The 25642-nt window shown below is 49.3% G+C and overlaps 1 protein-coding gene across 3 annotated transcripts in view; it reads left to right on the plus strand.

The window, feature by feature from the left end:
• Positions 1 to 25642, plus strand: part of LOC137524724 (tRNA N6-adenosine threonylcarbamoyltransferase, mitochondrial-like) — a 301894-nt gene that overhangs the window by 14884 nt on the left and 261368 nt on the right. The window contains exon 1 of one of the 3 annotated variants that reach the window (XM_068244912.1): positions 24767 to 24932. The exons of 1 other annotated variant lie outside the window; for it this stretch is intronic. The gene's annotated coding sequence lies outside the window, so the exon portion shown is untranslated. Of the gene's footprint in view, positions 1 to 24766; positions 24933 to 25642 lie in introns of those variants that run through there. One more of the 3 variants, XM_068244911.1, reaches the window with a different exon arrangement.

The following is a 25642-nucleotide window of genomic DNA, read 5'->3' on the forward strand; positions in this document are numbered from 1 at the left end:
GGCATACCAAGGATCACTGTGGAAGTGGCCAATTGAGCACAAAAAACTGTATTTGCTCCTTATGAAGTACCCCCACTTGACATAACAGTACATGAGTCTGAGACAGAGGTTGTTTCCCCTGAAGTGGAGAGCCATCCACTGCAGTAACAAAAATCTGTCTGTTCAAGGAAACAAGGGGAACTCCCAACCTCATAGCAAAATCATCATAGTCTATAAAATTGGCTGCTGAGCCTGAATCAATGAATGCCTGGGTAGACAAAACTCGATCTTCCCAGGTAATAGAACACGGAAGGAGTAGACGATTCTCTTTTAGAGGTAACTCAGGCTCGCCTAGGGTAGTACCTCTAGCTACACCTAGGCGGCAGAGTTTTACGCCTTCTTGGGGCAATTCTGTACCACATGGCCCTTTTCCGCACAGATCGTCTCTGATTTTTCTCTACCTCAGATAACTTGGAGTGCCAGATCTGCATCGGCTCGTCCTGAGGAAGAGAAGGAGAAGAAGAGGAGATAGGGACAGGTCTCCCCGAGAATCTACCACGAGTTTGTCTTTGGTAACGAACCCGGCGATCTATTTTAACTGCTAATGAGATTGCATCATCAATCATCAATAGTTTTAGGTTCTGGATGGCTTAACATAAGATCAGCAACCGCATCAGATAATCCCGTTAAAAAACAATCCAATAAGGCAAACTGTCCCCATCTAGCTGACACAGCCCACCTTCTAAATTCTGCAGCGTACGTCTCTACGGTGTTGTGCCCCTGCCTGAGGGTTTTGAGTTTCCTCTCAGCCGTAACTGCTAAATCGGGATCGTCATATATAATCCCCATAGTTTTAAAGAATTCCTGAACAGACGTCAAAGCCTGATGACCGGTAGGGAGACTGTAAGCCCATGTCTGTGAATCCCCAGATAATAAGGTTTTGATAAAAATCACTCTCTGACCCTCAGACACTGATGACGTAGGTCGTAACTCAAAATACGAGAGGCAGCGATTTCTGAAATTCTGAAAATCAGACCTGTGCCCTGAAAACTTTTCAAGAAGAGGTAGCCTGGGCTCCATAACAACAGGGGATGGCACTGGTGCATTAGTTGCCTGAAGAGTACGCACCACCTCAGACAACTGGTTGATCTGTGTTTGTTGAGTGTTGACTGAATTAGTTAGGCCGTTAACGGCCGTGGTCAAAAGTTCAACCTGACTGCACAGTGTCTCCATAGACATTTTCTGGTTTGCTGTTCTGTAATGATTGGTGTTAGCAAGTACCACGTTCTGAGTACTTGGTGATCTGCAGTATCACCAAATAATACCGACACTATATCTGATTATATGGTGAACTGCAGAATCACCAATAATACAAATATAGAAACATCAAGAGGTACTGTAACCTTAGTCACACTTTATTGTACTGAGTGTAGTGATTGGTGCAAACAGTAGGTACTGACATATTTGACAGTACCTCACCAGAGGAGCTGGTGGGCTCTGTCAGTACAGTGAACACCTCACCAGTGACAAGGGCTCACTGGTGAGTAGAATGGTCAGACTAATCGAGTAGGCAACAGATAGGCAGATACGGTACAAAATCGAAAAGCAAAGAGGAAACGGTAACAGGCAGAGTTGGCAACAGTATCAGATGGGCTAAAGTACAGAATCACTGAGCAGAGGGATATAACGGGTTTCAGGCAGAGTTGGCAACAAGATCAGATAGGCTAAAGTACAGAATCGCTGAGAGTGTAACGATTGGCCTGAGCACGCAGAGAGAATCTGATTATTGGTGATCTGCAGTATCACCAAGAATGCAGATATATACCTGATTATTGGTGATTTGCAGAATCACCGATAATACAGATATATTGCTAACCTCTGGACACCTATAGATATGTAAGTGTTTGGTGTAACAGTAGTACTTTGAGTAATGCACCTGCTGAGCAGGTGATAACAGGCAGTAAAGGAACCTATTACCTCCGACTACACCTATGCGGCAGTGTTTTCTGACTTCTTGGGACAATTCTGCACTTTATGACCCCCCCTCTGCACAGTATAGACAGAGCTGCTCTGTTTCCCTGCGTCTCCGTTCCACCTGAGACAATCTCGACCGACCAATCTGCATTGGTTCCGGTGGGGGTGAGGCAGGGGGAGATGGAACAGAAGGACAAGTACTTTACATTCTTCCTACCCCGGGTCTGTCTTTGGTATCGTAAATGACGATCAATTCTGATGGCTGATGAAATGGCCTCATCGATGGATTTGGGCTCAGGATGACCCAACATTAGATCAGAAACTGCGTCTGACAACCCTGACAAGAAACAGTCTAAATGAGCGAATGAGTCCCATCGAGCTGATACTGCCCACTTCCTAACCTCCGCAGCATAGTTTTCTACCGGACCTTTGCCCTGCCGTAACAACTTGAGCTTCCGCTCAGCGGTAGAGGCAATATCCGGGTCATCGTAAATTATGGCCATAGCTTTAAAAAATTCCTCTACCGATGTCAGGGCCTTATCCCCTGTGGGAAGGCTATATGCCCAAGTCTGGGAATCCCCTGACAATAGAGTCTTAATAAAGGTTACTCTCTGTGCCATGGTCCTTGATGAATTAGGTCTTAACTCAAAGTATGATAACACTCTGTTTCTGAAATTTCGGAAGTCAGATCTGTGACCAGAAAACCTTTCAGGTACAGACATGCGTATGTCTGTGCTAGGAGGAGATCGCACGGTATCCACAGCCGTCTGATAAACTTGTACAGTCCCAGACAAAGCGTTGATTTGAGTCTGGTGACTGCCCAGCACTCGGGTGTAATTTTCCACCGTAGTGGTGAGTGCATCGAGACGGCTGCTGAGTGCGTCCATTTGGGTTTGGTCTGCCGTTCTGTAACGATTGGTGTCAGCACGCAGAGAGAATCTGATTATTGGTGATCTGCAGTATCACCAAGAATGCAGATATATACCTGATTATTGATGATCTGCAGAATCACCGATAATACAGATATATTGCTAACCTCTGGACACCTATAGATATGTAAGTGTTTGGTGTAACAGTAGTACTTTGAGTAATGCACCTGCTGAGCAGGTGATAACAGGCAGTAAAGGAACACTGCTCTGAGAGCACAGGAACCTTCCAGCAGCCTGAGACTCTCCAAGGGGTGGAGTCAGGCTGGAGACAGGAAGGGCCAGAGAGTGAGTGACACCTGAAGGTGGATGTCACTATCTGATCTGGAGACTATCTCTTAAGGGGAGAGATAGCTCTCGAGGTCAGGCACGCCTAGTCGGTAACACACGGACAGATAAAGTACAAAGACAGAAGGCTGATTCGGTATCCAAGGCAAGCAGGGTCTGGCAACGGAATATCAGATATGCGAGGTACCGAATCAGAGGACAGAAGAGTAGTCAGGAAAGCAATAACAGATATCAAACAATGCCTAGTCTGGGTGTGAGGTCCGTGGTCTCTCCACCCCGGAACTAGTCTGATGTATAACAAAATGATCGCACAAGTTCCCTAGTCTTGGGTGCGAGGTCCGTGGTCTCAGCACCCTGGAACTAGTCTGGAGTATAACACAAATGATAATACAGTTCCCTAGTCTGGGTGCGAGGTCTGTGGTCTCAGCACCCTGGAACTAGTCTGGAGTATAACACAAATAATAATACAGTTCCCTAATCTGGGTGTGAGGTCCTTGGTCTCTACACCCTGGAACTAGCTTAAGCATAAACAGAATAACAGTTCAAGTAATCTGGCTCAATGTGAATTCCCAGGTCCTCCTGGTTCAAACACACTGTAAGATCTGACTAAGGTCTGTGTGCTTCCACGTAGTGTTCGCAACGGCAGACAACTTGCAACTGGCCAGCAGTAACTATATATGGAGTAGTGCACTCCAGCACCACCCCTAATTGATCAACCAATAGTATCCTGCTCTGGAGTCAGCTGATCGGCGTGATCAGCTGACTCTCTCTGCCCAGTATAAGAATTCTGCCTCTCAGCGCGTGCGCGCGTATTCCTAAGCCTGTGTGCACTAACAGACTCAGCCACACCAGACACACGCTGCCGCGTGCAAACCGCCGTGCTGGACGCGGAACCTGCCGCCTTACTGTTGTTGCATGCGGCGGCTTTTCCGCGTTCTGCCCTGCTACCAGACACACGCTTCTGCGTGCAAACCGCCGCATTGGACGCAGAATCAGCCGCCTCCTCAGTAGCACACGTGGCGGCTTTTCCGCGTTCTCTCACAGTCCCCCCCCCCCGAGGAGTGGACTCCGGACATCTCCTGCCCGGCTTCTCAGGATGCAAGTTATGAAACTCCCTTTTCAACTCCTCTGCGTGCATGCGACATTCTGGTACCCAAGTTCTCTCCTCAATGCCATACCCCTTCCAGTGTACCAAATACTGCACGGAGTTCTGCACGAGCCGGGAGTCTAGAATTTTCTCAATTTCATACTCTGGTTGGTCATCAATCAACACAGGGGGGGGGGAGCGGAATCCACGTGTACTGCCGGCTTGAGCAAGGACACATGGAACTATCTCACACCTCGCATGCTGGTAGGGAGATCAATGGCATAAGTGACATCATTGATTTTCCTGGTCACTGGAAACGGACCCACAAATCTGGGGCCTAACTTGGGAGACAGTTGCTTCAGAGCCAAATGTCGTGTGGACACCCAGACCAAGTCACCTGGAAGGAATTCCCACTCTATGGAACGCCTTTTATCAGCCTATTTCTTCTGACTCTGAAAGGCCCTCCTCAAATTTCTTTCTACCATTCCCCAAGTCTGCTTCAAGGACCTCTGCCAATCCTCCAGGGCTGGAAACGGAGTGGCAGCAACTGGTAATGGGGTGAACTTAGGTGACCTTCCTGTCACCACCTGGAATGGGGAAAAACCTGAGGAGGAGCTCTTCAAGTTGTTTTGTGCAAATTCTGCAAATGGCAGGAATTTGACCCAGTCAGTTTGAACATCTGCCACATAACACCTCAGAAACTGTTCCAGAGACTGATTGGTTCTCTCGGTCTGACCATTGGTCTGTGGGTGGTAGCCTGATGAAAAAGATAGTTCCATGTCTAACTGATGGCAGAATGCCCTCCAAAACTTAGAAATAAATTGGACTCCCCGATCTGACACTATATTTTCCGGAATACCATGCAGCCGGAAAATATGTTGGATGAAGAGATCGGCCAACTCCTGGGCCGAGGGGAGTCCTTTCAGGGGGACAAAATGGGCCATCTTGCTGAATCGATCGACTACCACCCAAATGACCGTCATGCCCTCAGACCTGGGGAGTTTGCTCACAAAATCCATGGACAGATGGGTCCATGGCTCACTCGGGACTGGCGATGATTGCAATGTCCCAACAGGTGCCTGACGGGAGGGTTTGCTTCTAGCGCACACTGCACATTCTCTTACATACTCTTTGCAGTCAGTTGCCAATGACGGCTACCAGGCACACCTCGCAACGAGGTCCTGAGTTCTGGTGGCCCGAGGATGCCCAGCATTCTTGTGGGAATGGAACAACTGCAGACTTTGAAGACGAAAAGGCAATGGTATGAACATGACCCCTTCAGGCTTCCCCTCAGGTACATCCTGTTGGAATGGACTTAACATTTTTGTCCAGTCCCTCCAGGTCTCAGTGGCGGCCAGAACCACTTTCTGAGGAAGAATGGTTTCTGGGTCTGAGGACTGTGCTGTCTCGGGCTCAAAACATCTGGACAAAGCATCAGCTTTGATGTTCTTACTACCAGGGGTGTACGTGATTACAAATCTGAATCTCGAGAAGAATAATGACCACCGAGCCTGTCGGGGGCTAAGTCTCTTAGCGCCCTCAATGTACTCCACATTCTTGTGGTCAGTATAGACAGTAATGGTATGTTCTGCACCCTCTAGCCAATGTCGCCATTCCTCAAAGGCCAACTTAATGGCTAGAAGTTCCCTGTTGCCTATATCGTAGTTCTTCTCTGCGGGTGAAAACCTACGTGAAAAATAGGCACAGGGGTGTGACTTTCCCTGCAACCCAGAACGCTGAGACAGCACAGCCCCTACCTCTGAGGCATCTACCTCCACGATAAAGGGGAAGGTGGTGTCGACATGTCTCAAAATGGGTGCAGTACAGAACAATTTCTTTAGAGTGGAGAAAGCAGCATGGGCCTCAGGGGACCAGTGGTGAGTATCTGCTCCTTTCTTTGTGAGACTGGTGAGAGGTGAGATCACCGTAGAGTACCCCTTTATGAACCTCCTATAGTAGTTGGCGAACCCCAGAAACCTCTGGAGAGCCTTCAGTCCCACAGGTTGGGGCCACTCTAAAACAGCTGAAACTTTTCCAGGGTCCATAGAGAGGCCAGAGGTCGAAATTATGTACCCCAGAAAGGCAACAGAGGTCACTTCGAAAATGCATTTCTCCAGCTTAGCGTACAGCATGTTTTGTCTCAACTTCCGTAACACAAACTTAACATGATTTCTGTGCTCTGAGAGGTTGGACGAGAAAATTAGTATGTCGTCTAAGTATACTAAGACGAATTTGCCCAACACCTCTCTAAAGACTTCATTAATCAGCTCTTGAAAGACGGCCAGGGCATTACACAACCTGAAGGGCATCACCAGGTACTCGTAGTGCCCGTCGGGTGTGTTAAAGGACTTCCGAGGCCAAAACTAAGAAAATTACACTGTACCTTTTTTCTAGCCGAATCCACTGAGGACGCCCTGCGCGTCCTCCGCTCCATTCTGCCGTCAGTGTCGGCCTATTCGTTCCCCCAGGGCAAGCCCCGACCCCACCGAACGGGTCGCATCGATGCCACCCCTAAGATGGCCGCCGCCTTGATCCGCGGCTGCGCAGTACGCTTTGCCGCGATTGCGACTGCGCAGCCTTTAGCCCGCCTCCCACCGCACGCTTCAGGAGGATGCCGGGACCCATACGCGGCGAGAGGCGGGCTAAAGGCTGCGCAGTCGCAATCGCGGCAAAGCGTACTGCGCAGCCGCGGATCAAGGCGGCGGCCATCTTAGGGGTGGCATCGATGCGACCCGTTCGGTGGGGTCGGGGCTTGCCCTGGGGGAACGAATAGGCCGACACTGACGGCAGAACGGAGCGGAGGACGCGCAGGGCGTCCTCCGTGGATTCGGCTAGAAAAAAGGTACAGTGTAATTTTCTTAGTTTTGGCCTCGGAAGTCCTTTAAAGGCCGTCTTCCATTCATCACCGTCCCTGATCCGCACAAGGTTGTAAGCACCCCTCAAGTCCAGTTTTGAGAAAATCTTAGCATTGGTGACTTGAGTAAATAAATCGTCTATTAAAGGCAAAGGATAGCGATTTTTTTACTGTAATTTTATTTAAGCCTCGATAATCAATGCAGGGCCGGAGGCCTCCATCTTTCTTTTTCACAAAAAAGAACCCTGCCCCTGCCGGGGATCGAGAAGGGCGAACAAAACCTTTAGCTAAGTTCTCTCGGATGTATTCCTGCATGGCCAACTTCTCTGGCCCAGATAAATTATAGAGATGACCTCTAGGGGGCATACAACCAGACCTGAGATCAATGGGGCAATCAAAGGGACGGTGTGGAGGAAGTTTATCTGCTGACTTGGGACAGAACACATCCGCAAATTCTGAATACTGATCTGGCAATCCCTCCATGTGGATCTTGGTTTTACCAAAGGTTACTTTCGCTAGACAATGATGATAGCAATGGGCAGACCAGCTTGTTAGCTGACCCGTAGCCCAATTAATCTGAGGCGAGTGAATTTGTAACCATGGCATGCCAAGAATGATCGTGGAGGTTGCCATTCGTAATACGAAAAATAATAAACTTTCTTTATGCAACACCCCTATTGTGACCCCCAAGTCTGGGGTCTGGGAAAGAGGATGATTACTCTGCAGAGGGGAATCATCCACTGCAGTGACCCGAATCTGTTGTTTTAGTGGGGAGATCGGAATCCCCAATTTCTTAGCAAACTCATAATCCATAAAATTAGCTGCTGAGCCAGAATCTATGAAGGCCTCAGTGGTCTCTGTCTTATCCTGCCAGGGTATAGTGCAAGGGAGAAGAAAAAGTTTGTCATCGAGAGGTAAAGACTGCGCGCCTAGGGTATTACCTCCGACTACACCTATGCGGCAGCGTTTTCTGACTTCTTGGGACAATTCTGCACTTTATGACCCCCCCTCTGCACAGTATAGACAGAGCTGCTCTGTTTCCCTGCGTCTCCGTTCCACCTGAGACAATCTCGACCGACCAATCTGCATTGGTTCCGGTGGGGGTGAGGCAGGGGGAGATGGAACAGAAGGACAAGTACTTTACATTCTTCCTACCCCGGGTCTGTCTTTGGTATCGTAAATGACGATCAATTCTGATGGCTGATGAAATGGCCTCATCGATGGATTTGGGCTCAGGATGACCCAACATTAGATCAGAAACTGCGTCTGACAACCCTGACAAGAAACAGTCTAAATGAGCGAATGAGTCCCATCGAGCTGATACTGCCCACTTCCTAACCTCCGCAGCATAGTTTTCTACCGGACCTTTGCCCTGCCGTAACAACTTGAGCTTCCGCTCAGCGGTAGAGGCAATATCCGGGTCATCGTAAATTATGGCCATAGCTTTAAAAAATTCCTCTACCGATGTCAGGGCCTTATCCCCTGTGGGAAGGCTATATGCCCAAGTCTGGGAATCCCCTGACAATAGAGTCTTAATAAAGGTTACTCTCTGTGCCATGGTCCTTGATGAATTAGGTCTTAACTCAAAGTATGATAACACTCTGTTTCTGAAATTTCGGAAGTCAGATCTGTGACCAGAAAACCTTTCAGGTACAGACATGCGTATGTCTGTGCTAGGAGGAGATCGCACGGTATCCACAGCCGTCTGATAAACTTGTACAGTCCCTGACAAAGCGTTGATTTGAGTCTGGTGACTGCCCAGCACTCGGGTGTAATTTTCCACCGTAGTGGTGAGTGCATCGAGACGGCTGCTGAGTGCGTCCATTTGGGTTTGGTCTGCCGTTCTGTAACGATTGGTGTCAGCACGCAGAGAGAATCTGATTATTGGTGATCTGCAGTATCACCAAAAATGCAGATATATACCTGATTATTGATGATCTGCAGAATCACCGATAATACAGATATATTGCTAACCTCTGGACACCTATAGATATGTAAGTGTTTGGTGTAACAGTAGTACTTTGAGTAATGCACCTGCTGAGCAGGTGATAACAGGCAGTAAAGGAACACTGCTCTGAGAGCACAGGAACCTTCCAGCAGCCTGAGACTCTCCAAGGGGTGGAGTCAGGCTGGAGACAGGAAGGGCCAGAGAGTGAGTGACACCTGAAGGTGGATGTCACTATCTGATCTGGAGACTATCTCTTAAGGGGAGAGATAGCTCTCGAGGTCAGGCACGCCTAGTCGGTAACACACGGACAGATAAAGTACAAAGACAGAAGGCTGATTCGGTATCCGAGGCAAGCAGGGTCTGGCAACGGAATATCAGATATGCGAGGTACCGAATCAGAGGACAGAAGAGTAGTCAGGAAAGCAATAAGTCATAACAGATATCAAACAATGCCTAGTCTGGGTGTGAGGTCCATGGTCTCTCAACCCCAGAACTAGTCTGATGTATAACAAAATGATCGCACAAGTTCCCTAGTCTTGGGTGCGAGGTCCGTGGTCTCAGCACCCTGGAACTAGTCTGATGTATAACACAAGTGACAATACAGTTCCCTAATCTGAGTGCAAGGTCCGTGGTCTCAGCACCCTGGAACTAGTCTGGAGTATAACACAAATGATAATACAGTTCCCTAGTCTGGGTGCGAGGTCCGTGGTCTCAGCACCCTGGAACTAGTCTGGAGTATAACACAAATAATAATACAGTTCCCTAATCTGTTTGTGAGGTCCTTGGTCTCTACACCCTGGAACTAGCTTAAGCATAAACAGAATAACAGTTAAGTAATCTGGCTCAATGTGAATTCCCAGATCCTCCTGGTTCAAACACACTGTAGGATCTGACTAAGGTCTGTTTGCTTCCACGTAGTGTTCGCAACGGCAGACAACTTGCAACTGGCCAGCAGTAACTATATATGGAGTAGTGCACTCCAGCACCACCCCTAATTGATCAACCAATAGTATCCTGCTCTGGAGTCAGCTGATCGGCGTGATCAGCTGACTCTCTCTGCCCAGTATAAGAATTCTGCCTCTCAGCGTGCGCGCGCGTATTCCTAAGCCTGTGTGCACTAACAGACACAGCCACACCAGACACACGCTGCCGCGTGTAAACCGCCGTGCTGGACGCGGAACCAGCCGCCTTACTGTTGTTGCATGCGGCGGCTTTTCCGCATTCTGCCCTGCTACCAGACACACGCTTCTGCGTGCAAACCGCGTTCTCTCACAGAGAGTAAGAGTAGTCAGAACAAAGCAGAGTCATACACAAATAATAAACAGTATAATGCACAAATCCTATCACTGTGTGAAATCCCCGGTTTCCTCCCGGATCCAAGCACACCGGATCTAACTAAGGTCTGAGCGCTAGCACGAAGTGATCGCAACAGCAGACGAGCTGCCACTGAATCCGCCGTACTTAAGAAGCGGAGGAGACCCAAGAGGCACGACCACCGCACTCAACCAATCAGAAGCGGCGAGCGTGCCCTCTGACGTCAGCCGACCAGCCGGTCAGCTGACGCGCCTCCTCCTGGCATAAAGATCCTGACGGTGAGCGCGCGCTAATGCACCCCTGTGATCAGCAGAGACACCCGTCCTCGGCGTACTAGACGGCCGAGGTGCGGGGAGACTGGCAGGCAGAGAAACAGAAGCAACCGCAGTGGTGACGCCGTTCATCGCAGCTGCCATGTCACTATTCATTACAAAAAGTAACTAAAAAAAAATATAAAGTGACCGATGCACCCCTCTATACCACCAATACCTCCCTCCTACAATATAACTCAGCTTAAGTGCACTTTAACTTTAAGACTGAATAAGCTCTGAACTCGTGATGTTGCAACACTTGAACTTCAACCTGGTTGACCCTGTCGCTTGATCAGGTGTCACCTGGTTTCTCACTGTAGCACACTGTAGTATCACAAGATGCAATGTAACTCCTCCTCCTTCACTTATCTTCTTTAGCACAGACAGGTTCTCTTTAATTATCAAACTCTCAGTAATTCTGCAGGACACATCAACTGAAGAACTTATAACTTTAACTCCTGACTTGAAACAGACTTGACAGGAACAACGTATCTATACCAGGACTTAATGCAAGTGGGGGCTGTATCAGCTCAGCGGGCACTTTAGGGAGGCTACTAATGTCTTCCAGCAACAGGAAGGCCTGAACACTCAATACACTTTGTATAATCAGCAGTAACATCTCTTACTTGATCCGAGCAGTTCTCTTCTGCATAAACAACTGTATTCTTAGCACAATGGGTCTGATTCACAAAGCGGTGATAACTCACCGCTTTGTGAGCACCGCTTTTGCTCTTTATCGCGCGCAAAGTCCCGCGCGCGCAATCGCGCAATTCCGCGCGCAGCGCCCATAGGGTTTAATGGGCACATCGCGCGAACTGCACCGTGCGCCGGGCGATTGCGCGCGGAATTTCGTGCGAGTTTCATTTTATCACGCCTAAACTGAGTTTAGGCGTGATAAATGGCTTTTCACTGGCATGCAAACACTTTGCACCGCTTTGTGAATTAGGCCCAATGTCTCTGTGTCTGTGTAGCTTTCTCACACAGACAGTCTCTAGTAACACCACTTACGAATAGAGTTGGCCTCTTCAGGTTCTGGGTTGCTATCTTTCTCAGCAAGCCTCCGCTGAACACCAGCTACTAACTGAACACACACTGTGGCTTGTAGTTGGCACTCAGGCCTATACTCGTCTGTCTGCGTCTCCGGCCTAGCTCGGATTTGGGTCTGCCGCCTCCGGTCACTGTTCGGCCTGCAGTCGCTGTCCTCACTGGCTCTGCTCTGGTCACTGTATGGCCACTGGGTCCCCCCTCAAACTCCAGGTAACTGCTACGGCCTCTCTCGTGGTCTACCTCCTTCCCGCTCCGCACCGTGAGCTCATGGCTCTAAGTCCTCCTCTCTCCACACTCTGGTGCACTCTCCTCTGGTCCCAACCAGTTCCCTCCAGTTACACCCTCTATCTCCGCCCCTCCGTGCCTGCGCTGTAGCTTCCTGACAGGCCGCGCAGGGCTTCTGGAAGGTTCCAGCAAGTTCCACTGCTCTGAGTACACTGGTCGCCTAGCAACAGCCTATACAACCATTCTAGTGCTTACTCTCCTTCCGCATGCGACTTTTCAGTTCCACCAACCTGGCATTTAAGGCAAATTTTAGCCTTAGCTACTGAAGTCACCTCACACATAGAAATACATAGGCAAAATCTTGTGACCCTTTTTTAAAGGGTTACAACTTCCCCCAGACTTTAACGATTGTATTCCTCTACAATCCCTTAGTTCAATATACTTTTCAAAATTCACAATTTACACTTTTGCATGGCTATCAAATACCTATCGTGAGACCTCCCTGGGCAGGATTGATATCCACCAGGTCAGTGTCTGTGAAATACCCTGTAGCCAACAGCTCACATTTTATTCCTCTCAAGTAGGACTCTGCCAATTGTTCATTTATCACCTGAAGGGTCTGTCTCGGCCCAGCATTGTCCTTTCTTGGTGCAGCAGTGCCGCCTGGAATGCTCAATTACGGGAACTACTTCAGACTCTTCTGTCCTTTGTACACAGGGCAGCCATCAGGGGGACAACTGACACTGCAGTAAGGGGCCCAGGGCTTCTGGGGGGCCCAGCCCGCCCCCCAAAGTGCTGGAAGGGCCGCATTTGCTGGCTGCGGGCCTGTGGATCACTAACCAGCACACTGCGTTCCAGCACTGAGAGAAGAGTGACATCAGCGCTTGAACGTGGGGAGCAGGTGAGTGAGCCCCCTACTGTACTGGGGAACCTATACCTGGCTACCTATACTGGGGGCACCAGGAAGAAAAGAGGGGGACAAAAGAGAACAGATAAAGGATAAGACCTACAAGTCCCTATCTCATTTGTTAACCGGGAACTACCTGTATTTTGCTAGTATTTGGCTCCACCCACAACATGTCATGGCCACGCCCACTTTTTGCAGCATCAAGCTGTGAATGGTGCTTTCTTCAGTGTCGGAGCCATGCACAATTTTCGCCGCAGCGCACTTCGCGCACGGACATGGGGATGGGGTGGCTAGTGGGCGGGCACAGCAACCAGTGGGTGGGCCCAGGGAGGGGGGGGCAGGCTTGATGATGTGTGAGGGGCCCCAAAATTTCTGATGGCGGCCCTGTTTGTACAGCTTCACTCTTAGGACAGCTGTGGATCAACTTATTCTTCTGCAGATTCACTGCATTTTCAAGGGGTGTCCCCTCAGTTGGCAAGTCTTCAACCAGCTCAGGCCTCACTCTTCTACGCCTGACTCTCTGTGGCTTGGGTGGTGGAAACCAGTAATCTGGCCAGTCTCTCTTGCTCTGTGCCACCCACTGCTCTTGCGTCCAGGTAAGTCGTTCATCTGGCGCTTCTTCAGGTTCTGCCATACTCTCATCACTGGTAGTAGGAGCTTGGGTAACTCAGGGTAACGGAAGTCATCCACAGTTCCCAATAGTACTTCTTCAGGTTTCACTGGACTCTCTGTCTCTTAAGATCTCTGACCACATAAGGAATCTTCAACACAGCTCTCATCAACTCATGTAGAAGTTACAGAACTCTTAAGGCCTCTCTTAGGGGAATGACCAAGTGTCACCACGTTGGTGGCCCCAGGCCCTTTCCTTCCTTCCACAAGGTTAAAACTCAACCATCTCTCCACTCCTCAAGCGTCGGAACTTTTCTTGACAGTGCTTCTTTTCAATGGCAGTCCAATGTACAAACACATCTCTCGCCAAACCATCTCTGTATATAAACCCATATACTCTTCAACAATTGAACCAACTCACTCTTCCTCTCTCTCTAGGGATCAGGGCTCTTCGTTCTCCTCGTAAAGGATTGGGTTTCCTATTTCTTGGAAACTTCTTGTAACCTTGCCCCGTTAGCTGTCTCATCTGGGTGTCCTTAGGGGTCTGTACTTCACTTCCTGTGGTTTGACCCTTCACCTCAGGATTTGTCAGTTTAAATACAGCTTCCCTCGGAACTGTGCCGGACCCCCACAATTTCATGCTATGTGACCAGCTTCTCCGCACTTCCAACAAGTAAATGGGGGCTCTCTTCCAACACCTCGTCCAGCAGGAGCATCTCTCTGCTCCACCACCTGTCTCTCTCTCTCTCTCTCTCTCTCTCTCTCTCTCTCTCAACTTCCGGACTTCTTCTGTCAATACTGTATCTGCTTCAGTCAGAGCTTCAATAGCACTTCTGGATGGTTCTGCAACACCTTTTTCTTTTACTTCAGGGACTCTCAAGTTTCTCAGAAATGACTGCGTTTGCGTAATTTCTTCCTCCTGCTGATACTTCACGGCAAGACTCTGCAACTTCTGAAAATTTATTTCTTTATCTCTTTTAATCTTCAAATGCTGTCTTAAAGTCTCACTCTTCAGTCCAAGCAAGAACTGGTTAATCAGCCAGGAATCTGCATCCACATCAGAAATCTGTTCTTCCTCTCCTTCTTTCTGAATCAATACTCCCAACAAGGCCCTCAGTGCATTAGCATGTTGTGGTATAGTCTCGTCCTTTCTCTGGGTGCGGTCCATAAATCTCTTAACAATCACATGCAGGTCAGCATTACCTTGTACTCATACTGTGCTGCGTGATCTGTTTTTTTTTTTTTGTATTCCTGTATTGTCATATTGCTGTATGTCACCCCTAAATATTGTCTGTAACCTAAACTAACATCCAGTGCTGCGTAATATGTTGGCGCTTTATAAATCCAATAAATAAATAAATAAATAATAAATGTTACACGAAGGGCACAAATGTCAAGTCAAGTGATCGTGGTACTTTGCAGGAAGTTGTCGGGCATCTTAAAGATCCAATCAACCATGATGATTATTATTGTTGCATCACTAGACGTTGGTTTGCGTGATCGCACGCCTGTACTCATGTCCCGAGATCACAAAAGCCCCCACTTGTCATTCACAAAAAAAAAAATTGCCGGTCGTTGGGGAAATCACGTGATGGGTATGGGCCTTAAGATCACCAACGACTCCAGGCAAATTACTGCGATTGCTTGACTTCCCATTCGTGCCCGACATGTAACGTCACGAGCAGGAAGAGGAATCGCAGAATCATCATCAAGGGGATGTTGCTGGAGTGGTCGGGTGGTGAGTACTCAGTAGTGTTGTCCGGATCATGAACGATTCGGATCTTTGATCCGAATCTATTTTGTGAGTCGAATCATCCGAATCATCAAAATGAGTGATTCAGATCGCAAAAGGGGCGGGGCCAGGAGCGACACGCCCCCTCTCAGCGGGAAGCGGGGTCCTGGAAGCAGAGCAGAGATGGATCGCTCTGTTGGATGGGAGCCAGCCTTGCAGGGAGACAGGTAGATGAGAGAGAGGGGACATGGGTGCCACTGCCAGATATGTGTAGAGCACACATACTGGCTATAACGTGCTGCTGATTATAGGCTGTCTGTTCTGTAGTTGTGCACAGTGAACACATTGGAAGCTTTTGGCTCAGCTCAGCTCAGTAACTTTGCAGGCACTGTGATTGCAGGGCAATATGATCCTCCTGCACTGCTCTAAACAGCTGCACTTTACTTCTGGGAATGCTTTGGGAATGCTTTCTTTCACTGTGCGACGTTTGCATTCAAAGTACACAGATGAGCATATAGGTGAAATATATGTAAAGCATATGATTGCAGCATGTGGGTATTGTGTGCAAACAAACATTTCTGCTCTCTGCTCGCCCCTCCTCCCTTCTCTGTCCATTCCCTGCCCTCTGTCCATCTTCTCCCCTTCTCTGTGTGTCCACCCCCCTCCCCTTCTCCTGTCTACAGCAGGGACTTTTTTTTTTTATTAATCAACAAACTTAAAGCATACAAGGAATAATAAATAAGATAAAAGTATGCCTGTAAATCAAAATACCATCATACAGCATACAATGAAATAAATATAAAAAGTATGCAATACAAGTAAGGAAACAAATATAATCAGGGAATAATCTTTCCCACACCATAATACAACTGAAACAACGCCATGATTACAGAAAAACTCTGTCAATGTACCCAAGAAAATACAAATCAAACAAAACTGTGCTATGCACATAACTTGTGAACAAGAAACTGTTCCATACTCCAGAAGTATAGCTGCTGAGGAGACATCACTCATCTACATTCAGACAAACAGGACAACCAGACAGAAAGAAAAAAATAAAACACATAACACCAACCACCACCCAAAAGGACACAAGTCAACACCTACATCACATCATTCAAAACAAACAGGACAAAAAAAAAGAAAAGAGAAAGACATATAACATACACCACCACCCAAAAAGTGAAGGACAACACCCACATTACACCATACATTCCACATACATACCGCGGGACTTTTACGCCCGACCAATAAGCAAGTACATAAGATTAGAAGACACTACACAAGACAAGACTGAAAAGAAATTGAAGCCCAAACACAGGACAAAACCACACCAACAACTAAAAAGAAGAGCACAAAGGGACACTCCCCTTGTGTCTGCGGCCAGACTTCAAAAAAATGTCAAAGAAAAAAAAATCTGAGGTGTACAAGAGAAGCGACAGACAAGCTAACACCCAGGAGAGACCTCCGCCAGTTTAAGGAGGCTTGATGTTCTGCCACGCCAGAACCCAAGCTCCTCTCCCCAGTTTCTTTCTCTCCAAGAACCGAATATTCCTCACCTCACCGAGAATAGTGCTCACCACCACCTGGACAGGCAAGTCTCGCTGTCTAATAGCTAAGTCACACCGTGCCAACCATAAGTGTCTCCTAACCACTAAGCTGACTACGTATAAAGTGCTCAAATCATAACCCTGGCGCTGATTGAACGCTCCATAGGCCCACTCAGCATAACTGAGATGCGCCAGAAACGGGATATTCAGAGCCCTCCCCACCTGTTTGTACACCTCCACGTTGAAAGGGCATGACATCAGGAAATGGTCCATGGTCTCCTCAACAGCACACCCCTGTCGAGGACAACCACGCTCTGCCACCTGCCGACACTTCATGTTCCCTCCAACGTAAAGTTTGCCCTGGAAGGTAAGCCAGGCGATGTCCCACAATTTATTCGGAACCCGCGGCGAATTCAACAAACGCAAGCCCTCCTCCATAATTGTGCCTGGGCAATCCCTCAAAGCCAGTGAGTCAGGAAAGTAAGAGTCCACCAACCTAGCCGACAAGACTTTCCTGTCGACCGATCTGATGTCCTCCACCATCAATCCCCACTGCTGCAGTTTCTTCAAACAAGGCAAGACATAGGTCGGAAGGTAGCCATGACGTGCTCTCAGATTTTTCACTGGGCCACCGCTCTTCCATTCTCTAAGGAAAGGCTCACACCAAGTCTGGAAGATACCTACCCAGCTAGGCGGGTTCTCCAACAACAAACTACCAATGTTGTGTTTAATAAAAATCAAGGAGAAAAAAACGATCGGGTTGACCATACCTAAGCCACCCTCCCGCCTAGCTTTGTAAGTAATATTCCTGCGCACATGGTTTAGCCTGTTTCCCCATAACAATAGGAAAAACAGGCCATTGACCCTGGTGTACAGGGATGCTGGCAAAATTGTGACATAACTGACATATAACAATATTGGTATCAGGTAAGTCTTGATCAGGTCAATCCTTTCCCTAAAGGTCAAACTCCAACCTTTCCAGCGAGTTACTTTCCTGTCGACATCAGACAGCTTGCTTTCCCAATTTCGCAGGCCATAATCGCCTGGGCCGAATTTGATGCCAAGAATCTTAATTTCTTCCTGAGGCAAGGGAAAAGACCCAGGAAGTCTAAAGGACTCTCCAACTTTACCCATCCAGAAAGTTTCACACTTATCCGGATTGATCTTCGAACCAGATGCCAATGAGTACCTGGTGATCTCCTCAGCAACCACCAACGCCTCCTCTGCATCCGAGACCACCACAGTAACGTCGTCGGCATAAGCCACCACCTTCAGAGATGAGCTACCAGAGATGCCCACTGGAACCCCACCAAGCGTGCTGCCCTCTAGCCTCCTCACGAAGGGGTCGATGGCAAACACGTATAGTAGAGAACTCAGCGGACAACCCTGGCGAACCCCCGAGCTCACCTCAAAAGGCTGGCCGATCCATCCATTGATCAGCATAAAACTTTCAGCCTCCTTGTATAAAGTTCGCAGCCAATCTACAAACCCCCCCTGCAAACCATACACAGTAAGCAACCGCCATAGGTACTCATGATTGACCCGATCAAAGGCTTTGGACTGATCCAACGTCAGCAGGTATTTTCCCCAACCATCAGCCCTGCACCGTTCCAGGACTTCCCGGACAGCTAACAGTGCTGAGAGTGTGCTTCTTCCTACAACAGAGCAGTGCTGATGGCGAGAAAGCACATCTGTCACCTGGGACAACCGCCAGAACAAAATTTTCGCCAGGATCTTCCTGTCGACATTGAGAAGGCTGATGGGACGCCAATTCTCAATCATCTCAGGATCACGACCTTTTGACAACAGGATTACTGCAGATTGCCTCATGGAGGGTGGTAACTGGCCCCCAGCAAGGCAATCGTTGAACGCACCAGCCAATTGAGGGGCCAGGATTGACACAAAGGCCTTGTAAAACTCAGCCGTCAGTCCATCCGGACCCGGGGTCTTTTTAGGTGCAAGGCCACCAATGGCTCTCGCTACTTCATCTGCAGTAATCTCCGTAGTCAAGTCTATGGCAGAAATATCAACATCTTCCAGACCCGGCGTGGAAGCCAAGAAGTCTTCCATCCTCGCCTGGTCAAGTGGCTTCTCCCCAAGCAGATCAGCGTAAAACCCTCTAGCGATGGCTAGAATCTCTGCCCTGGACTTTGCCAGAGATCCCGAGCCATCCCTGAGACCGATGACCGTCTTAAGCGCTGCACTTTGTTTAAAACTCTGGTAAGGGTCAGGCGAGCGGTATTTACCATGATCCCTCTCCAGAGCTAAAGAAGCCAGCCGGTCGTACTGCTGCTGCCTAAGTTGAAGTTTGACCTCAGAGATCTCCCCCGGATCTCCGCCCTCAGAGACGAGAACAGTCAACCTCTCCCTTAGACGCTGGTAAGCTAGATTTCTACCAATACTCCTTCGGGACGCTAGACCCTTGAAAAATCTCACAGCACGTTTTTTTACTTCCTCCCACCACTCAGACCTATTGTCAAAGCAGTCCAGGATGGAAACCTGTGCTTGAAAAAACTCCTCAAAGGATTGTCTCACCTCATCTTCCAGTAGCAGGGACGAATTCATCCTCCAAATACCCCGACCTCTGGGAGGAGCATTCGAAGCATTCAAGCCCACCGACAGAATAAGGTGATCCGAGAACTCCACCGCCAACAACTTAGGAGTTGAAGTGATGAGGCCCTCTGAAACAAAAAATCTATCTATCCTAGACCTAGCACTACCTCTATAAAAGGTGAACCCCGTGAGATCTGGGGAGTGACGAATGTGCACATCCACCAGATCCGCCTCATCAACTAATCTTGCTAAATACTTACCATCTACGCCTATCTGGACCTGGGCCCTTGCCCTGTCCTTGGCCCTAGTGACGGTGTTGAAATCACCACCCAGGATCACAGGATAGGCTGAAAAAAGGTATGGCCTGATCTGCATAAGAAGGCGCTTTCTCTCCCCCTTAGACTTGGGGTCGGCATAGATGTTGATTAGCCTGAGATCCTGCCCCCTCATGCAGACGTCCAAGACCAGACACCTACCCATCTCTACCTCAATTACTCGCCGGCACGTTACCATGTCGGCCCTAAAAAGGACCGCCACACCACTACCAGGCTCTCCCGCAAGAGACCAAAAACTCGGACCAGACACCCAGTCCCTCTCGGCTAGCCAAAGGTCAGCCAAAGAGGTGAGCCTGGTCTCCTGCAGGAAAAACACATCAGCCTCATGGGCAGCCAAAATCGAAAAAGCCAATTTTCGAGCCCTGGTCATTTTGATGCTGGCAACGTTGATCGTCGCTAGCATGAGTGGTGGGGGAACAGCCATCAGAATAATTTAGGTTTCCCTTTATACTCTTTTTGACAGTAGACAAAAACTAAAACAAAAATACAACGTCAACAAAAAGAAAAAGACATAAACACATAGGACCATGTCCCCTCAGACAACTTCAGGGGTCTCGACCACCATCTCCTCCTCTTCCGATGAAAGGGGGGAGGCAGCCAAAACACCAAACCTGTTTGAGAGTTTCAGGTCTCTACTCTCTTGTCTCCTCTGCTCAACTGTCTGCCTTAGCGTCTGTCTCTTCTCTTCAGAGAAGGACCGAGGTGCAGACTTTGACCCAGTATTCCTTTTTTTCTTGATTTTGAACCTCTGCTCGAGATATTCTTTCTCCTCTGCCGACAGGTGCTCCCTCCTGCAAGGGGCGGAGGAAGCACCCGTCGGCTCGGGAGGCGAAAACACAAAGGCTCCTGAAATCGAAATCACGTTGACAGGCAGGGAGGCAGCCCCACCTTCAACGGGAGAAGAAAGGGTAGGAACAGGGGAAGGTAAAGGAAAGGCAAGGGAAGGAGGAGAGGGAGGAGGAAGGTCAGGGGGAGGAGGAGTGGAGGGGGGAGGGAGATCGGGAGGGGAAGGGAGAGGGTCAGCAGGTGAAGGGAGGGAAGAGGAAGAAACCCCCTTGGGAGGATTTCTCCTCCGAGGCTGCGGAATAGGAGGATTTGTTGGGGGATCGCCTGGAGCAGGGGTAGGGCCCTTAGTCCCACCACCTCTCCTATCCCCACCAGATCTAGTAGACCTGGTTCGCTGCTCCTTGGGAGGAGAGTCCCCGCCACGAGCAGCATCCCGGACATAAGTCGATGACCTGGGTCCAGATTGCCCTACAAGGGCCATGCTGGCTGGAGGAGGAACCGAGGAAGGGGCAACAGAAGAATGGTCAACAGCACAATCCAATAACTCAAGTAGTGACATATTAGGATCTGGCACTGGGGCGTCCTGTCCCTCCTCCATACGGGCCAACATGGCCTTCTTGAGATCCGAGGGCATCGTGTTCCAGGAGACCGGGCACGCTGTGTACGGATGTCCGTACTCAAAACAGAAATTGCATTTTATGCGTTTGCACGCGGATGCAGAGTGCCCGAACTCCTGGCACCGACTGCACCTCGGATCTGGGCACCCGCTCGCCAGATGGCCCCGCTTACCACATTTGTTACAGGTCCTGGGCTGACCGGGATAGAAGGTGACCACTTTGTCCCGCCCTATAAGGGCAGAACGGGGAATATGGGTGACGACCCCCTCCTTGATGCGGAGTTTGATCGCCACCTCATATTCCCCCCACCAGATTCCCAGGTCATCCAGGACCCTGTGGGGCGGGGACATGAGGTCTGCGTAGTGCTGAACCCAAGTCATCAAGTCACGCACCGGGATACTCTCGTTTTGGACTACTATGTGTGCCTTCCTCTCTAAGGACTGTCTTGAAAGGGGCACCACAGAGAACCCGTGCCATTGCCCGTTCAGGGACTCCCCCAATCTCTTTTCTAAGAAGGCCTCCATTCCCTGCTGCGAAAGGAAGGACACATCATAGTAGGGCGGTGGATCCCCTGGAGCCAGGATCGCGAATAAATCGGCGGGCCTAAACCCCAGGTCGAACAAATAACCGACAAACTCCCTTTTTGTGGGAATTGCAGAAGGGTGTTCCCACTTAAGGCGAACAACGTTCCGTCGGCCTGGGGTGTAGGCCTCCGACTCTGTCTCCAGGGGAGCCAGGACCCTCCTCCCTAAAGCAGTACTTCTAACCGCCCTGGAATATGAGACTGGTTTTACAGAAGATGTGCCCCTGGCTGAGGCTGCCATGGAGTTAAGGGCCCCCGGTCTCGCAGCCGGGCCCAACTCTGGGAAACCCCCCCTTGTTACATACTCCAATTCTGGAGGCTCTGCCTCTCCACCCTCAATTGTCTCCACACCCACCTCAACCACCCCACCAGACACCTCCTCAGCCACATTAGAGGTGGAAACAGGGGGAGAAGGGGGCTTGTACCTGGGGGCATCAGGGCTTAACCCAAAAATGGTCGCCATAAAGGTCTGTCTACCTTGAAAATCAAAACATTTAAATTTCTCATCTTCCACCACCATTCTCCTCCCACCTGCCCTAAACTCCAACTGGCGACCACAATCGGGGTCACCCATGCCCACCAGATGCAAGCCTGAGTAATCCCCCCCTTGTTCCACCTCCTGAACTACCGTCTCATTAACATGAGCATCAGTAACAACCAACCGCTTCTTCTCCAAGCGTACAATTAAATCCGCGGTCTGAAACTCTGTGATTAGATCATCCTTAACCACAGGAGGCGGTTCTAAATGCTTTCCCTTTCGTTTTCTCTTTTTCTCCCTTTTCTTTCTCCTTTTCTCCCTCTCCCCCTCACTCAGGTCATTATCAGACTCTGAACATGAAATTAAATTTCTCTCAAACAATACATCCAGCATTGAATTATTTGGTGACCTGATTAAGCCCCCCTTCTGGACTAAGAGTATTTCACCACCCTCCTCCGCTTGTAAAAAGGACCCTTTCTGGACACCATCACTATCCTGATCAGTCTCTTCGACCACAACCTGCTCAAAATTATCACCTGTGTCACCAAGCTGTAACCTCACACCTTTGCCAATTTTATTTCTCCCTTTTTTAGTTCTTTTCTTTTCAAAAGGTATAGTGACATCTTTCTCACCCTCCAGGACGATTCCGGATTCCATCGCCAGGGAGTCTTGGCCTCCTCCATTGTCGCCATCAGGAAAGAGCTCCTGGGCCAATTGTTCCATCCCATCAACAGGGGGAGTCCAGCACCCAAGGGAGTCTATCCTTTCGTTGTCCGCGGAGTTCCCCTTAAGAAAATCCTCCTCGGACATTTCCAGACTTGCTTGCTCGGTCACCTGTACCTTCTTTGTAAGTTTCCCCTCTTTTGGGGTCTCAGAAGATCCTTTGGTATCCTCCTCGCTTGTCTCCTTGTTTTCAGGGACAATCGGTAACTCCTCCTGTGCATTTGCATGCACCTCCTTTTCTTTTTCCTTGAAAACCGCCTCTGGTTGCGGAACTCCGCTTGGAGGCTGTTTCTCTGCGTCTCCTGCATCCATCTCCACATCTAGCAATAAAAGGCTTCCCTTGCCTTGACTTTCCGCATTGGCAGGCTGAATTCCGCCTACAGCTGTATTGGTGGTAGTGGAGTTTCCGCCGCCATGCGGACTTTCAGCCGCAACACCTCCAGAAGAAAGTCTGCTTACCGCTACATTAGCGCCAATGGGGTTTCCGCCTCCATGCGGACTTACAGCCGCATCAGCCTTAGGAAAAAGTCTGCGTTCGGCCTCATCGACGTCTATGGAAATTCCGACTTCAGGCGGAAAAGCAGCCGCGGATGTCACTTCCGCCCGACGGACCGGAAGCTGGTTTGGCGTTGTCGGGCTGCCGCTCTGCAAGCCGGCACCATCTTGAAAAGCCTGCATACGATGCGGGGAGCGTTCCCTGCAACTCTGGGCACACGTCCCCACTCCCAGCTTTACCCAAGAACCCACATCAGCCACTACAAGTGACCCTGATCTGGGAACCAAGGCTCCACCAGGAGAGGGATCCATGCGGGCATCCGGGGAGGCCGCTGCAGCTCCAGCCACACCACCACCTCCAGGTATTTCAGAGGGGGGCATGCCAGCCACAGCAACAGCAGCACTTGCACCGCCACCCACCGCCTCACTGCGGGCCCCAGTAGCACCCACGCCATCAAGACCCTCAGCAGCAGGGGTAGCAGCACCAGCACCACCAGCACTCACCCAAACACCCGCCGCAGAGCCAGGTACTTGCTTCCCCTCACTCACCAGCGTGTCCTCTTCACTCTGTGTCACATCACCCTCACTTTCCTTCTCCATGGGGTACTCAACCGGCTCACCTTGCCCAGGTGGGATCTGTGACTGGGACAGTTCTTCCTTCATCCATGGAGGCCTCTCTGGGGGGCTGCACTCGTCTTCCACAACGACACAATCTTCCTCTGTGTCGCTATCATCCATGTCAGTCTCAGGTTTCAGCATCTTTTCAAAGCGTTTCTTGTGGCCTAGTTGCTCGGCGAAAGGCCCACCGATTTTTATCAAGTCAGCTAACTTTGCTTTTTGAACTTTGATTTTTCTTTTCAGGTCCAGCAGCTCTTTATCCTGCCACAGGTACTCTGGCTTCCACTTCATCCCATACCTGAACTTGGATCTTGAAAAGCTGTACTTTAGCTGTGCTAGTGTCTCCTCACAGGTTTTTGCAGCTTTCACCCAGGCTATCGCGTTCCCAGCGATGTCCCCTCCAGAGGAGTCCCCTTCATCCCCCAGGTAAGTAGAGGTAGCAGGGGGGGTATGAGCTGGCCGCTCCATGGCTGGAGCGGCCAGTTAGCACAAGACAAGCCCCTGCCCGGCAAGGCCCGGAGCAGGGACTTCAGGTCAAACAGTGCCCAGAAAGAAAGCTCCAAAGTCGGCTTGAAAAGCAGCTTGAAGAGACCCCTCCTGGAAGTCAGGAGCAACACACTCACACTACTGCAGGGAAAGTCCTGTCCTGCTATTAATTTCACCCCCGAATGCTTTGGTAGTAAAATGATCCGAGATTCGGATCAAAGATACGGATCTTTTCAATGATCTGATTCGAATCATCCGGATCATTGAAAAGATCCGAACTTTCCATCTCTGGTACTCAGCTTTCATTTATACAGTACCTGGAGCTCTGTCTGCAGCTCCTGAAACAGTCACCAGAGGGAGCACCACCTTTAGGAACTGAAAGAAAGGGGAACCTTTTTCTAATGACTGATTTCTGGAAGGAATAGGAGACGCAGCAGCCAAAGGAAGGTGGAAGCGTTAAACTAGGAGAGATATAAGACTTTGGATTAAACATCTACCAGGGAGAGGGTGAGATTGATGAGAACTACCCATAAGTGAATGCAGCTGGTTTCAGCCTTTTGCAGTTGTACACGTCAATACGGAATGTGGCAATTATAGCTGATATTCGGTGCGAGCACTCTGGTGTTAGTCTATATGACACTACTGAGGACATGATACTACTGGGCACATGTGATTACCAGTGCGCTACTGATTGCACTAGGAAGATTTGGTGTAGAAAACTGGGGACATCTGTGTGGTTAACTTCTTGATGGGACTAGAGATTTAAAAACGGTGCTTATTTTTGTGGGTTTGCACAGATAGGATTGCTTGCCACGTTTTGGGTGAAAAAATACCGGCTGGGGGTGTGGCCTAAAAGTGGGAGGGATTTGTTATGACTTTTTTTTTTTTTTGCGATTTATTAATGCTAATAGCATTAGTCATGGGATTTGATGTAGAAGTATCACAAGGTTACTTAGGTACGTTGCATGCTGGTTATTTCAGTGACAGCTGAGTGAATTATTCGCCTCCTCCTCCTCAGGGGCGTCTTTAGCCATTTTGTCACTCTTGGCGAGAAAACCAGTGGCGCCCCCCCCTGATGAAAATAATCGTAACACAGCAATGTTTCACCATGAGATAAAAGTAATGCGGCAATCTTTCACCAGAAAATAATCATAACGCAGCAATGATTAACTTAACCACATAACGACCGCCCCCAGCCGATGGGCGGCGGCAAAGTC

Source organism: Hyperolius riggenbachi, chromosome 7, assembly GCF_040937935.1.
Source record: "Hyperolius riggenbachi isolate aHypRig1 chromosome 7, aHypRig1.pri, whole genome shotgun sequence".
Classification (NCBI taxonomy): domain Eukaryota; kingdom Metazoa; phylum Chordata; class Amphibia; order Anura; family Hyperoliidae; genus Hyperolius; species Hyperolius riggenbachi.